The 14,000-nt window shown below is 41.9% G+C and overlaps 1 protein-coding gene across 6 annotated transcripts in view; it reads right to left on the bottom strand.

The window, feature by feature from the left end:
* The window catches only part of LOC6526233 (chaoptin), a 190,533-nt gene that overhangs the window by 110,941 nt on the left and 65,592 nt on the right, over positions 1 to 14,000 (bottom strand). For all 6 annotated transcript variants that reach the window (XM_002102006.3, XM_015191226.2, XM_039377680.1 and 3 more), the window contains one exon: positions 393 to 430. The gene's annotated coding sequence lies outside the window, so the exon portion shown is untranslated. The remainder of the gene's footprint in view (positions 1 to 392; positions 431 to 14,000) is intronic.

Genomic DNA, 14,000 nt, shown 5'->3' with positions numbered 1-14,000 from the left:
GTCTCTCTAGCGCTATAAATACCCTTACTAAAAGGTGACAAGAAAGGAATAAAAGCCAAGCAAAGTTTACATACCCTTAAGTCATAAGATATAATAAAAATGCAAAGGTATTAAATTACAAAACTAGGCAAACTTTTCACAACGGCATGTTTAGTCGATTATTATATAACTAAAGGTATAAATGTATAAAAACAAGTCTATAGCTTTTGTGTGTACCAAAAATTATAGCTTACAAAAATAAAATAAAATTTGTTCTATAGAATTCACTTTTGTTTTTCGATAAGTTCTATGCATACTTTGAGAGCATAGTTGTTTGATTGCCACTTACTTACTATTAGTAAAAATATTCCAAATTTAGTGCACAATTATTTTAATCCCTTGCAAGGACTTACCTACGTACTCTCCGGTTCACAGGTGATTGTCAGTTAACCTGTAAGAATGCAGAAAACAAGAGCAAATCAATTTCCCAGCCGTATTTCATTTTGTTTAACTAATGTTAATTCCAGTGCGAAAGTAGCAAAGAAATACAAAGTGCAGATATTGCATGTAGAGCGTCAGGATAAGGAGACAGGATAACGCTGATGAATGCCTGCCAGCCAGGGCAAAAAAGTGAGAATGAATAACTGACGGGTAGACTGACAGGTGGGCGTGGAAAAGTGGGAAAAGTGGGAAAATGGGGAAATAGGGTGTGGCCCTGCCAGCAATTGCAGTTTCAACTGAATTTTAATGTATTTGCAGCAAGACAACTCGAAGTATCTGTATCAGTGGTGGTAGGCGTGGCAGTGGGCGGCATTACAAGAGCACATCAAGGTAAGCTTACGAGGTTTCTCATTGCAACAGACGGTGTTTGCCCCAATCGCAAATGGTGTTCGATCCAAATGCAAATGAGGAACGAAAATTGCAATCAATATATGTATGTATGTATCCATGGAGAACTGAAACAAATCGTTTTCAAGTCTGTAATTCTGTAATTAATTTACGGCAATGGAAAGTATTTTACAAGCACAATCTCTACTTAAAAATGTTGATTAACATTAATTTCGTATAATACGATACTTTTATGGAATAATTCTAGTTCCGATACTTCCGATACTTAGTGGTACTTAAGGGCACCATGGGTGTTCGCGGTAATAACAAAGTAACTTTGAGCTGGCTATTTACAGATCTTAGGTATCCATATCTGAGATTATACGCGTATTTCGAGGCACTTGAGGAAGGTTAATTTTGTACCTATCTTGATCTTACACTATAATCAGCTGCACTTAAATTAAAAGTTTCAGCTCTTGTGTACCTGATTATGGGATTACTGGTCCTAGACCGATTGTCCGTTGGATCAAAGATTCTGACATTGTCGCTTTTTTTCATGACGGACCAAATTGTGAGTAGAGCTTTATCAAAAGGTGAACACCACAAAAACAGACGAAACACCATTATTGGGCTGTTGAGTATGTAGAAGATCCCAACAATATAGCAGATGATATTAGAAAAATAATACAGTCGTAGAAATCTGTAGAAAAACTCCCCAACGCAAACATAAAAGAATCCAATAGGAGGTTGACACCGCTTATAACGGATTTTTGATAGATTAGCAGAGAAATCACCATAATGTTATTTCTAGGTCGAATTTTAAAAACCGGATTCAAATTCTTTAAACGATCCACAGGCAACATATGTATAAACGAGAACTGGAATATATTGTTAACTATTAGGGAATGTTATTAATTTACTGATAATACACGCATGTGTTTAAAATTAATTAGTAAGAAATCTGACATTGAATGCTACTCATGAAGTTGGACGACACATATCGATAACTATAATATGATTATTACGATATGCGATAACCAGTTTCCTGCCTTCCCTTGGCTACCATTTGTTCATTAAATTAGCTGCATTAAATGCAACCAGTACATCCTGTTGTCGTTGTCGTCAGACTTCCGATTGCTGCAATCGGATGAGCAGTCGGCGGCAGGGGACCTCAAAAGGGGGCAGGGAAATGGAAAACGTGTTCGGGAGGGAAAAGCGAAAAACGGAGTGGGAAACTGATTGGGTTAGATGGTGACACGCTAGCGGCGCTGGGCATAGATAAATCGTTGGTAAATTTTATATAATCTAATAAAAAATTGATGGCTTTGGAGTGCGGCGCTGCGAGCTGGCAATAAATAGCAACAGACGGGTTGCCCCTGGTTTTAAGGATCCTCCGATCCCGATACCAATCCCTGCTACCTCCTCCTTCCCTGCTATCAACTTAAAGGGATGCATGCGAAGCGATGCCAATCCGTTGAAAAGCGCTTGCCAATAAATGATGAGACATCGACGACGACGACGACGACGAGGACGACGACGGCAAGGCAGTCGGAAAAGTGGGGAAAGCTGCCGGAAAATGGGGGTTTGAGGAGCGCATTAGCTCGTCCTTTCCCCGTACTTTTTTGTGCAGCGCCGAGCTTAATGAAATGAGTTTGTCGAACTTATTGCTCACTGAGGCATGCAACATGCCATGCCTGCCTCTCTCCTTTCCGAGTTTTCCGCATTTCCAGGATTGGATGGTGCCTGCACTTATGCAGATACAATTTGCCCGAGGACCCTTAATTTCTTGGGTACATTTTAAGTTGGCTAAACAAGTTAGCTGCATCGATAAGCGCTCGAGATTTCAGTGACTTAGCCAGCAAAAATTCTTACAGATGAAGCAGAAAAGCAAAGGCCCCTTTGGCAGCAAATTGAGTGGATTGGGCCTATGTCTTGGGGCTCATGAAGTTAATTAAATTGATTCAAAACGAATCATGGGTAGCTACGCCCTATTCATATTATTAACCTTCGCGAATCTCTTATTTTACTTCTCTAGAATATTGCTTTAAAGCCACATTTAAATGAATAGGGCGTATAGGGATGATGGCGTATCAGATGACTCTTTACAATTCACTGATTGCAATGTAATGTTTTTTAAAGTCTTGATGACTCACAAACTGCTCCATATATACAATAAATCATATAATCTTTTGTATTTGCGGTTGCTGTAAGTAGAATATTTTACCAATATTGTACAGAAGAGACTTTATACAGAATAAGCAAGATACAATGTTTTAGTCTTAGAGCAATGAGAAATAACAATTTTTTTAACAATAAATAACTGAAATGTATACTGAAAAGTCGCTATAAAATGTTGACCACCATAAATGATAAAGATTTTCTTTTATGAAAGTTTTCGTTTACAGAGGGCCAAAGTACTCGTCCGAGAAACGACTTACAAGAATAAGTTTTTCCATTGATTTCTTGACGGAATGTGTTTTTAATTACAGCTAGCACTCTTTGACTTTTCCAAGGAGCGTGCTGAACCAATCGATGAATACGGCCCGCTGGAAAACTTGATGCTTCGCATAACATTGACCCAAGTCTAAAATCAACAGCTACGCAACTCGACCAGATTGTGTATTGTATCCAGTGAAACAACAGACTTGGCCAAAGTATCTTTCCCCCTTTCCCCCTTTGCCCCTTTGCCCCTTTGACCCTTCGCTGTCTTCCTTCAAGCCCTCTTGGTTATCCGTTATCGCACTTGGCGGGACGTGAACTTCGAGTAGTTCGCTTGGCAATCTCGCAATGTGTGGATGGGCCAATAGTCTTCCGAGTGGCCAACAATTAAGTGGGTCACCAGCCGCAGGACGCGCCTCGTTGGCAAGTCAATCAGCCAATCAAGCAGTTAGCCCATGACCCACTCAGTTAGTCAATCTTTCAATATGCCAGCTTAAAGTGGAGAAATTTAAAGCAGAGAAAGAAAACGGGGTGTGGAGAATGTATTTCTTTATGAAGCCAAAAATATCTTAAAAGGTACCTTCTTTAGTGGTTATTTAAGTTTTTAAAAATTAGTGGTGCTCAATAAAATAATTTAATTTTAATTCACAATTTATTCATGTGAAACCAAATGTTCTCGATTGTTTTACAATATATGTTAGCTTCATGTATCACTTTTGGCGCACGAAAAAATGGGAATTCGTATATTCTACCTTGCCTTAATGCTTTATTTTCGCAAATTACGCTGCCATTTGCTTATGTATACAATTCACTGATTTTTCAGTGTAGGAGTCGCTTCTGCAGAAAACTTTTGCTTTGTTATCTTGTAAACGTTCCAAAAGTTACACAAACCAGTGGTCCACTGGGCTTGGACTCACAAAAGGGGGAATGTAAACAGTTTCAAATTACAACCAAGCAACTTTCGTCTATTAACAAATTGGCACGCGTAGTGCCTTGGCCAAAAGTCTTAGCCTTAAAGGCGTCCCCAAATCTGCTCAAAATGTTAGCCAAGAAAATATTTATTTATGACTAAAGTTCGCACCCCAGCTTCGCGCACTTTCATCACATGTGGGGCAACGTTAATGTTTTTATTAGCAGGGGCATGAAGTTCGAAAATCACTAGAGGGGGTGGAAAGTCGGAAAAGCGGAAAAGTGGGAGGCGCTGAAATCTGTCGAAGACTTGGCAAACTTTCTGCCACCGCGTTTTATGCTCGACTTCGACGACAACGATGATGATTATGACTTGGATCGCAATGATGCCCTATGGTGAAATGGCAATGGTGATGACTTCTCAACCGACTGTGATGAAGGCATGCATACGTGCAATAGTATAGGTCGGAAAATTGGGCATCCCGCGGGAGCTGAGCTACTCTTTATATCAGCTGTATGACAGAGCTTTAGTTCTGGTAGCAAATAGGATATAGTTATTTTACTGGCTTTCTAACAACATTTGTCTGTTCCAACCAACCATGCAGTTTGTCCAACTAAATAAAGTAAAAACAAATATAAAACGGAAGGATTACATTGGACTTAACTGTTTTCTTTTAAAATAATCAATTTCGTTTTTAAACCGTTTTGTTGTTCATGAAGATCGCCACCATATTCTGTCCTAGTTCGTTGTCCGCACTTGTTCGTGTTTGGGTAGGCGTGGCAGTTCGCCTGTTTGCCCCGTTCGATGTTGACTTGGATAAGGAGTCATTCCGCGCATTTCAGCGAGAGTCTGTGTTTTTTAATGCCTATGAAAACGTTTGGCAGTGCCCGAAATGGGCAATCAAGCGAAATGGGCCGCCGAACACACCACACATTTCCCACAAACACGCAGCACACAAATCAATGCCAAACAGTCTTGCAATGAGACTTTTTAAAGAGAACGAAAGGACAACGCCAGTCAGATTTGAGCAGTCACTCAACAGCAGTTGACAGACATTGAGAATCTTGGCAGGATTGGGATACCATAGAAAGGAGCAACCAGGACACATGTGCTAATGTCCCAGGGCACTAAAAGCCACTCAGTCAGTCATTTAGTCAGTAAGTTTTTCGCGTTGCCTGAATCGCCGAGAAAAAAATACCAGCGACAGATTCAGGCCAGGGGAACTAACACAAATAAAAGCAAGGAAAATTAAGTTCAGTTGGTGAAAATTCTGGAACTGGAGTCAAAGGGACCACAAGCCTTCAAAACGCCGTGTACCAGTCACGAACTTGGGAGTGCCCGCTCAGCTTCACAGTCGCCCATACTGCAAAAATAATTGTTTTAAATCTATGTATGTGCTTAACTGGCAGCCGAAGTATTTTCTAAAATTGTATACCCTTGCGGTTCAGGCATGTTTAACAAACCGTACAAATCCTAATTTATGTTTATATATACAAAAGGGCAAAAAAACTTTAATATTCTTTCAATTTTTCAGTAAACTCGTTGCTTCATTTAATTTGGAAGTTCTAGTAACTATAGAGGAAGAAAAACATGCACATTCCTATTATTATTTGCTTTTATTATTGAAATTTATTTAAAATGCTGAAAAAAAAGTATAAGTATTTTAAATTTTTAAAGGAAATGAATTGTCATACATAAGTTTGATTAGAGGTAACGGCTACAACATCTTTCGGACAAAAAGTAATTAGTTTACGATTTTCTTAACTAACGGTTTGCTTTTATCACACTGCCCTTGGCCAACAATCATTAAGCAGATATCTTTAAGTGCTTCCCCTACTTAGCTGATAATGCTGTTGGCCTATCTACAGCCACATCTACAGTATCTAGAGTATTGGAATTCCGCTGTTCCCAGCCTGATGGACAGTTGTGTAATTCAGAAAGCTGTCAGTTGCAGGGGAAACTTTTCGGGCGGCACGTCACCAAAATAAAAAAACAGGCTATTAAGCGAAAATCATAACAGCGGAGCACACACACCCGCAGTTCCACTTCACAATATTGGATGTGGATATACGAGTATATGGGCTGGAAGGCATTGATATCATTCTCGCCGCAGTAGATGGAAATGCATTTCGAGCTTATTAGGAATGCCCGATGGCCAATGCAAATGTCAAATGCGAATTTCTGAAAGCCAAACGGCAAACGGCCAAAACTAAAAATTGATTGTCGTCTGCCATTTGCATAAAATGCGATGCACTGAGGCATTGTCAGCCAGTCAGTCAGTCAGTCAGTCAGTCAGTCAGTCAGTCAGTCAGTTAGTCAGTCAGTCAGTCAGTCAGTCAGTCAGTCAGTTAGTCAGTCACCCAGTCACTCAGTCAGTCGGTCATTCAGGCGGCCACCGAGTCTGCCATTTGGCCACCGAATGCACTCATCCTGGCTTTGTCGATCCATCGACAATCGACAATCGCCTCTGGTCTCTGGTCTCTGGTTTTTGGTCTCTGGTCAATCCCAACCGATGTCTATATCGAGTGCGTTACCATCGCATTACACACACAATCGGAGGCATATATCAATCTGTTGGACTCACAACACACACAATCAATGTCGGTAAATCAACAACAGTGGTTTGGGGACTTAGCATACTCGTAGATGCGAGTGGATTCTACTTGGTGTTGGGGACTGTGCAGAAAAAGCAAAAAGTCAAATGGATTGAATATTGAGTTTATGATGTTGTCGCTGGCAATTTTCGTTGGCTTTAAGCGGTTTGGCATTGGATGGCTGGCGGAGCTATTGTGTTGGTTGCGTATACGCAATATGGCCAGCGTATACGCAATATGTGTGGCGGTATGTGTGAGGCGGCCTAGGGTGTTTCTGTGTGTTTTGTCGATTATATGCTTCACAGAGCTGCCAACACACGCAGCTCGATACGCTTCACAGGCTGAAACCATGACCCCCGTTTTCCCTCCTTCTTGTTCTTGTTTTTGTTCTTGTCCCTGCAACTGTGTGGGTGGTTGTGCCCATCTCGTGTGTGTGTGTGTGTGTGTGCTATGGAGTAAATTGAATTTTGCCCACAACAACGACATTAGCCATCTCAGCAGCTAAGGGCGCCCAGCGAAAATAAATAAAGAGCGGGCACGGCCCAAAATTGTTCTGATTTTTTGTGATGTTGAACTTCGTCTTCTGTTTTTATTTTCTTTCTTGCTGTTCTTGTTGTATTGGAGATTTTGGAAAAGAAAAGGGGTGGATCTGCGGCCTTGCGGCCCTGCGTCCTCCCAGATTCTCAGCTCGTTCTGGGCTTTATTGCCGGGCATAATTTTATATGCCAACGCGCGTCACGTATTAGCATATGCATGATGTCGGGTTTCTTGGAATCCGACTCACGGACAGATTTACATCTACTCGGGCAGCCGTGAGTAATGTTTGTCGAAGAGCGGAATTCGGGCAATATTTGGGTACTGTAAATTTAATAAAACTATTTATATCTATATATGTATACTATATATCTGGATTTAATTATATGCATAGCCCTAAGAACCACTGTTTTACGAGAAAATAATTTTGTGTTTGGTGAGCTTTACAAAATTGTTTTAATTACTTATAAGACACAAATATTAATTATAGGCCAAAGTAGTACAACTTAACTGACCGGTCAATACAATCAGTTGTTTCCTTCCGCCGTATGTATCACATTTATGTGGGATTGGAGTAAGTTACCTTATCATGCAGCATTGCCAACAGTCTCTCTCTCCCATGGTGTCTCTGAAGTATTAGAGTCGCTGCAGAATTTTTAAGGAAGTCAGTCGATGCGAGAGTCGTAATTCTTTTCATTTTTATAATTATTAATTTCAAACTTTGTGAACAATACCCAAAATAATAAACTTAATTTGTATTATCCCTACATTTATTCCATTTATTTTAAGCAACTTAAAAGATTTTTCGACCACACACTTTAAATTGACTGCTATCTCTGCTTTTAAAAACGCCATTAATGCTTTTGGGTGTGTTTTGGGTAGTTTGCATCTATTCATTTAGGAATCTATTCTATCTATTCAATAGGAAGTGACAAAAATTCCATTTTAACAATATTTGTTTTAGTGTTTCTAAATTTTTGTCTTCACATTTGTCACACAATCCGACAACTTTTGGCCAAACTACTTTGCGCTTTTCACTTTTCAATAGCTTCAACTATTGCCACGACCACGCCTCTTTCTCCGCGCTCCGCCCAAAACGCCCATCGCTTAGGTAATTTGAGTCAAACTTTATGCGAAAGTTGCAAATTTGCACCGCAATTTGCGCAAACTTTTTCAGCTGAGCATTGAAATGACATCATCATCAGAAGCAGCTCGCTGCAATCGAAGAGGAGCGCAAATCAATGGAGGAAAATTGGGGAATGGGACAAGATTGAAGTGCTGGAGAAAGCGAAGGGAAAGTGGGTGCGAGGATCGAGGGGAAACCGGAGCCAGCATCAACAAAAATCAATTTGCACTCGTCAAAAAGTGTTGCCAAGTGGTGCATTTAAAACAAACTTGAATGACAATTATGCCAGCTATAATGTGCCACGCCCAACCAACCGCCCGCCCGCCCGCCCTGCGCCCACCAGACTGATTTGCATTCGCATTTTGCAGATTTCCCCATTTTCATACCAATTTTCCCGCAACTTTTGGGCCAAGTTTGCCACCGCATTTCACAGTCCGTTTGCCGTTTGTTATTTTTATTGTTGCCCCTGATTTGATTTAAATCATTTTTATTACTCCCGGACAGCCTGTGGGTTTCTGGAAGGGGTTGCCAACCCAACTTACTCCCAATAAAGTGAAATGAAGTGAAGTGAAACTTAATGCTAGGTCAACTCTGACCCCAAACATTTCAAGTGGCTCCAGTCCTCGAGTGTTTGCTCAGCCATTAATTTGTTCTAACTCTCAGACTTATTTGGCTTTTAATTGGGTTGTAAACTGCAGATATACGCTCGATTTGATAACTGCGGTTTAATTCAGTCCCCTCGCAATTCATCAAAGGAAAATGCCTATTTATGAGGTACAATTTCGTAAAGTTCGCTTCGTCAAAATACGTAAAATACAAAATGTGTCTTTTTAAAGTTATTGCTCCCGGTGTGCTTCGTCACTATGTGAACTACGTTCGCAGTGACTATGTATGAATTACAATGTCAGAATCATTTGGCAAAACAACCACAAATTATCGTTTAAATAAATCACTGGTAAAAGCTAAGATATGACTATATTATATTTATTTTGGCGTTTAACCTTAATAAAACATATTAATCACTTAAAACAATTTAGTTTTAGCCGGTAATAAACTATTTAAATATTCAAGTATATACAATTGATCAATGGTATCGGCAAAGTATTTGGAATAAGGCAGTTAAATGAAATGAGGTTTCATGTCTGCTGTAAAAACGAGTATATTTAAAATAATTTCTTTTTAACTTTCAAACAAATTTAAATGCATTTTTAATGCACGCTGAGTCTCCACACAATTTTCAACGAACCCAGCACTCTACGACCCACGGATATAAAGGATTGATCAGGCCTCGTTCGTCCTTCCGCCTGTCCGTCTGTCCGTCCGTACGAATGTCTGTCCGCATGGCGTCGAGATCTCGGAAACTGTAAAGGCTACAACTTTACAATTAGGCAAGCAGATTTAAGAACGCGGACGCAGCCCAAGTTTGTTACAGGGAACGGTCACGAACACTCTAACGCTTACAAAGCACCCAAAACTGACGCGCAAACACTCTTGAAAAATGTTTTCATACTTTTTTCATTTTATTATTTGTCTTGCTAATTCCCATACCTATGCCAAAGCGATGTTGAAGTTTCCTCCTCGTACTAATAGTAGAGGAACTCGACTATAGCGTTCTCTCTTGCTTGGAGTACACATAGTCTTGTGACTGGCAAGCAACCTGATTTTCTCGTTTGGAAAATTCACAGGAATCAAGGCAATCGATGGCAATCTTTCCTCGCTTTGATGGCCCGAATAGCAGCGCCAAAACTTTCTGCGGGCAACTCAAAATCTGTTTAGACTCACTGTCATTTAAGCGACAGCCCATATCCGTTGGCAATTCAAGACGCCAAACGCGCACACAAGCGGGCTCCCTTATGAATCTATATAGATGGGCATATGTGTATACACGGATATATATTCAGTTGGATGCAGGATGGAGTATGAAGTGTGGAGCAGAGAGCAGGGAGCGCGGTGGCTGCCATGTCATTGAATCCCGTTTAAAGTGTTCATTTTCCATTCGTAACGCGTTCGGAATGAGCGAAAAGCGTTGGCAAATGCTTTCTGTTTTGGTGTTTCATTTGGCTTTTACCACAACACTCGAACAAACAACCATTTGCATATGTGCACGAGTGGCCGACTGACTGGAATTCTGAATCCGGGGTTGAGTCCTCAGTCCCGGGTCCCGAGTCCCGAGTCCCGAATCCTTGTCAGCTGAATTACGCGCTTTAAAAACAATTTTGTCGATTCCTCGCGTGTTGTTGTGTGTTTTAGGTTTTTTAATATTTTATTGCGCATATCAAATTCGCATTCGAGCGGAAATCCCTAAACAGGCCCAAAACGCCTACCCGCGCACCCCTCAGAGTGCGACCAAGCCACATACGTGCCGTACACTGAGGCAAAAAAAGACTGGAAATGAGAACTCAGAACTGGGTTACTTACCTTCTTTTATCTAATGAAAGCTGAGATGTCGACCATTGTCGACCAAGTCCGATTTGGGAAATTAATAAGTAGTGTGTCTTTCCATGGTGCCTCTTACCGTCTAGGTGCGGAAACGCTTCCTTTTTCCTGATTCTAGGAGTGAAAAACAGATCCGAGCTCCAGCGCTATTTTGCTCCGTGTGCTGGGTGCTGGGTGCTGGGTGTCGGCAGCCAGAGACAGACAGACAGACAGACAGACAGACAGATGCACGTGCTTCTGTCACTCGCTTGTTGGCTACGATGTTGTCTGGCCATGTTTATGAATACATTTGGCCCAACGAATGGGTGGCAATCGAGGGGGGTGGGGGTGGGCGCTGGGCGTTCAGTGCTGAGCTTACCATATTGGTCGATGGCTGGGCTGATTCGACGGTTGGGTGAATGGATGGGTGGAGGGCGGGTCGGCGGGTCGGCGTCTGGTTACCTTGAGAGGTTTGTGCCTTTTTGTGGCCTCCGACGCTTACAGAAATCAGCACGCAAAGTTATATTTTATTGATTCTAAACCGACTGTGATAGATGTTTGTATGTAGTGCCTGTCGAGCACTCGCACTCGCACAGCGCCCCATGGGAGCCCCTATTATATGTGCATATATGTAGTATCTGTGCGCTTCGATGGGCAAAATACCATCATGCTGATGTTAAAGTGCGCACGTGACGCTCCGGAATCGGGCAGAGGGATTTCGAGGGTCCAAAGGATCCCCAGACCAAGTGGTGCAATCAGTTTTCCCAGCCCACCCCCTCTATCACTCTCCCTCTCTCTCCCTCTCTCTCTCTCTCTCTCTCTCTCTCTCTCTCTCTCTCTCTTTCTTTCTGCCTGTTAAATTTATTTTCCCGGGTATATAGGGTCCATTTTTCGTTTAAACTCAACGGCTTTACTTGTTTGAGCGCTTTTTCACTCAGCCAACTTCGTCTGGATAGCGTTAGCTGCTTAATTTTTGGCAATATTACGAATGATTTGACAGTGAAACATCGATGTTAGCTCGTATGTGGTTTGCTATACATAGACCTCCTAAAGCAAACCATTTCAGCTTATTTTTTTAGCTGCATCTCAGTTCTGCTAAAAAGGTTTCGCACCAGTAGGCTTCTGTAAAAACCTTAAACCAAACCTAAAAAGAAACATATTTTAAGTGAAAGTTTCCTACTTAACAATATTTGAACTGCATCACTTTGTGCGCAGTGCTGTTGAAAATGCTTGCGGCCAGGTTGGCGTACCGTACTTCACCCATTTTACAGGAAAGGCGGGGACGAACGTAAGCCTGCCCATATGTCTAGTGACTGAGGAAATGGTGGTAGTAGGGATGGGATAGTGCACTGCAGTGGGAACAGCGGCAACGGAGTGGAATGGAGCATCAGCGGGTCTGGCACTGGCGATTGACAGTTTAATAGTTTTCCCAGTCAATTTTATGCCATTTCATGATGCAGCCGCCATCTGCACAAATTGTGGATGCTGGCCGAGAATTTTCGACGGCCACCCTTTTCTGCCACTTCCCTGCCGCTTCTGCCCAAATTTTCTTGCGCACCTGCACGGGCTCCTTTTTTGCACCGCCAACTGGCAAGGCTCATTTGGCTCTTCGCAGTCTGATAGCATTTGCAATTTTGGCAATTTTTTCGGTTAAACTCCTGGGCAATGCCAAGGTGTGCTTGTGCGCCCGTAAAATATGCATATTTTATGCCGGAAATATAATTTTTGCTGCATTAGCGGCTGCCGCTGGTCCGCTGGCAACGCTGCGTATGCGCGATATTCGATTATAGTCACTAATTCGACCGTGCTAGAAACACAAAAAGTAGAGCAGGCATAGATGGAAGTTTTTGTTCGGTCAATTTGGCTGAGGATTAAAGTCAACGACCAAAAGTATCGGGCAACCTATTACCTGCTACATTATGTGTTGTATTAGTGAAGGGGTTTTTGGCGATTTCGTTGATTCCAACGTTGTTAAATGCATCAACATGCGCAAAATAATGTAAAGAATAAGGATATTACAAGGATATTAAATATTCTTTGTATTCGCCAACAAATCGACTGCGTGCCTCTCAGCTTGGACTTCCTGTTTGTTGTGTGAAATGAAACCAAATCAAATGCGCTTGAAATATGTACGATGTTGCTTTAAAGTGTAATGTAATAAAGTCAAGTCAATTTTTCAAAGTATTACTTATTTACGAAAATAATGGACTGTGTTAACCCCGAAGAAAATCCCCCTCACATTTTGGCGTTAAGCACTCCTCCCTTCCGATTTTCCCCCAAAACATCTGGATTGGTAGCAAATGCAAGAATCTAAACAAAACAAGAACGCTATAAAGAAAGCACCGCGACAAAGTTTTAAAAACGAAAGTTATGCAAATATGTACTAATATAATTAGAGTTGACTGTGCATACAAACTAAAAATGAAAAATGGTTTATGCGTGATAACTTAACAAAAACTATCACCAGGTAAGTATGTGTAAATTGGACTTTGCATGGCTTAAAAGTATTTCAAAGAGAAAAGCAGGTTCATTGCCCAGTTCAGGTACGGCTTTCTCTCGGTGTAATCAGTCTCGGTTCTGTTCATAGCTTCGTGCTTAACATAAATTGAAACAGTGGCCGGGCGATGTTAGCCGCTTTCCCACAGCCCCATCGATAACTGGATTTGCTGCAAACAAATCGGTATGCTCACCCATCTCCACCCATCTCCACCCATCCCCACCCACTTCCTCCCATTTACAACCCGCTGTTCGCCGCTTTCCGATCTCTCGGCTCCATTCCATCTAACTTATGACACTGGCGCGTGTGTTTTTCGGCAACTTCATTATCGATTGCTGATCCATGGGATTAGATGTACGCAGGAAGACAATGGTCTCTCCGTCTTTCCAGGCTTTCCCCTCTGCCAACCGACCGCCCCTGAAGCATTCACATCCGTTGCGGCGCACAAATTTGTCCACAAATTAACACAAAGCGTGCGGAGAGGCCCCCCGGCCATCGCCCGTTTTCCATTTCCCAGCGTCCATTTGCCATCTCCCATACCACATCGCCCATCGTCCGTCGGGCGAATGAACAGTTCCATGGAGCACCTAAATTGTACCAGTTAGCATTTAGCCCCCTCCCCGGGAACACCATCCACCCACCACACATGAGAGTGACCAGTTTGGTAGGCACTCGCAC

This window comes from Drosophila yakuba, chromosome X (assembly GCF_016746365.2).
Source record: "Drosophila yakuba strain Tai18E2 chromosome X, Prin_Dyak_Tai18E2_2.1, whole genome shotgun sequence".
Taxonomy (NCBI): domain Eukaryota; kingdom Metazoa; phylum Arthropoda; class Insecta; order Diptera; family Drosophilidae; genus Drosophila; species Drosophila yakuba.
Note: the sequence above shows the minus strand (reverse complement) of the source record. Positions and strands in the feature narration are given on the sequence as shown.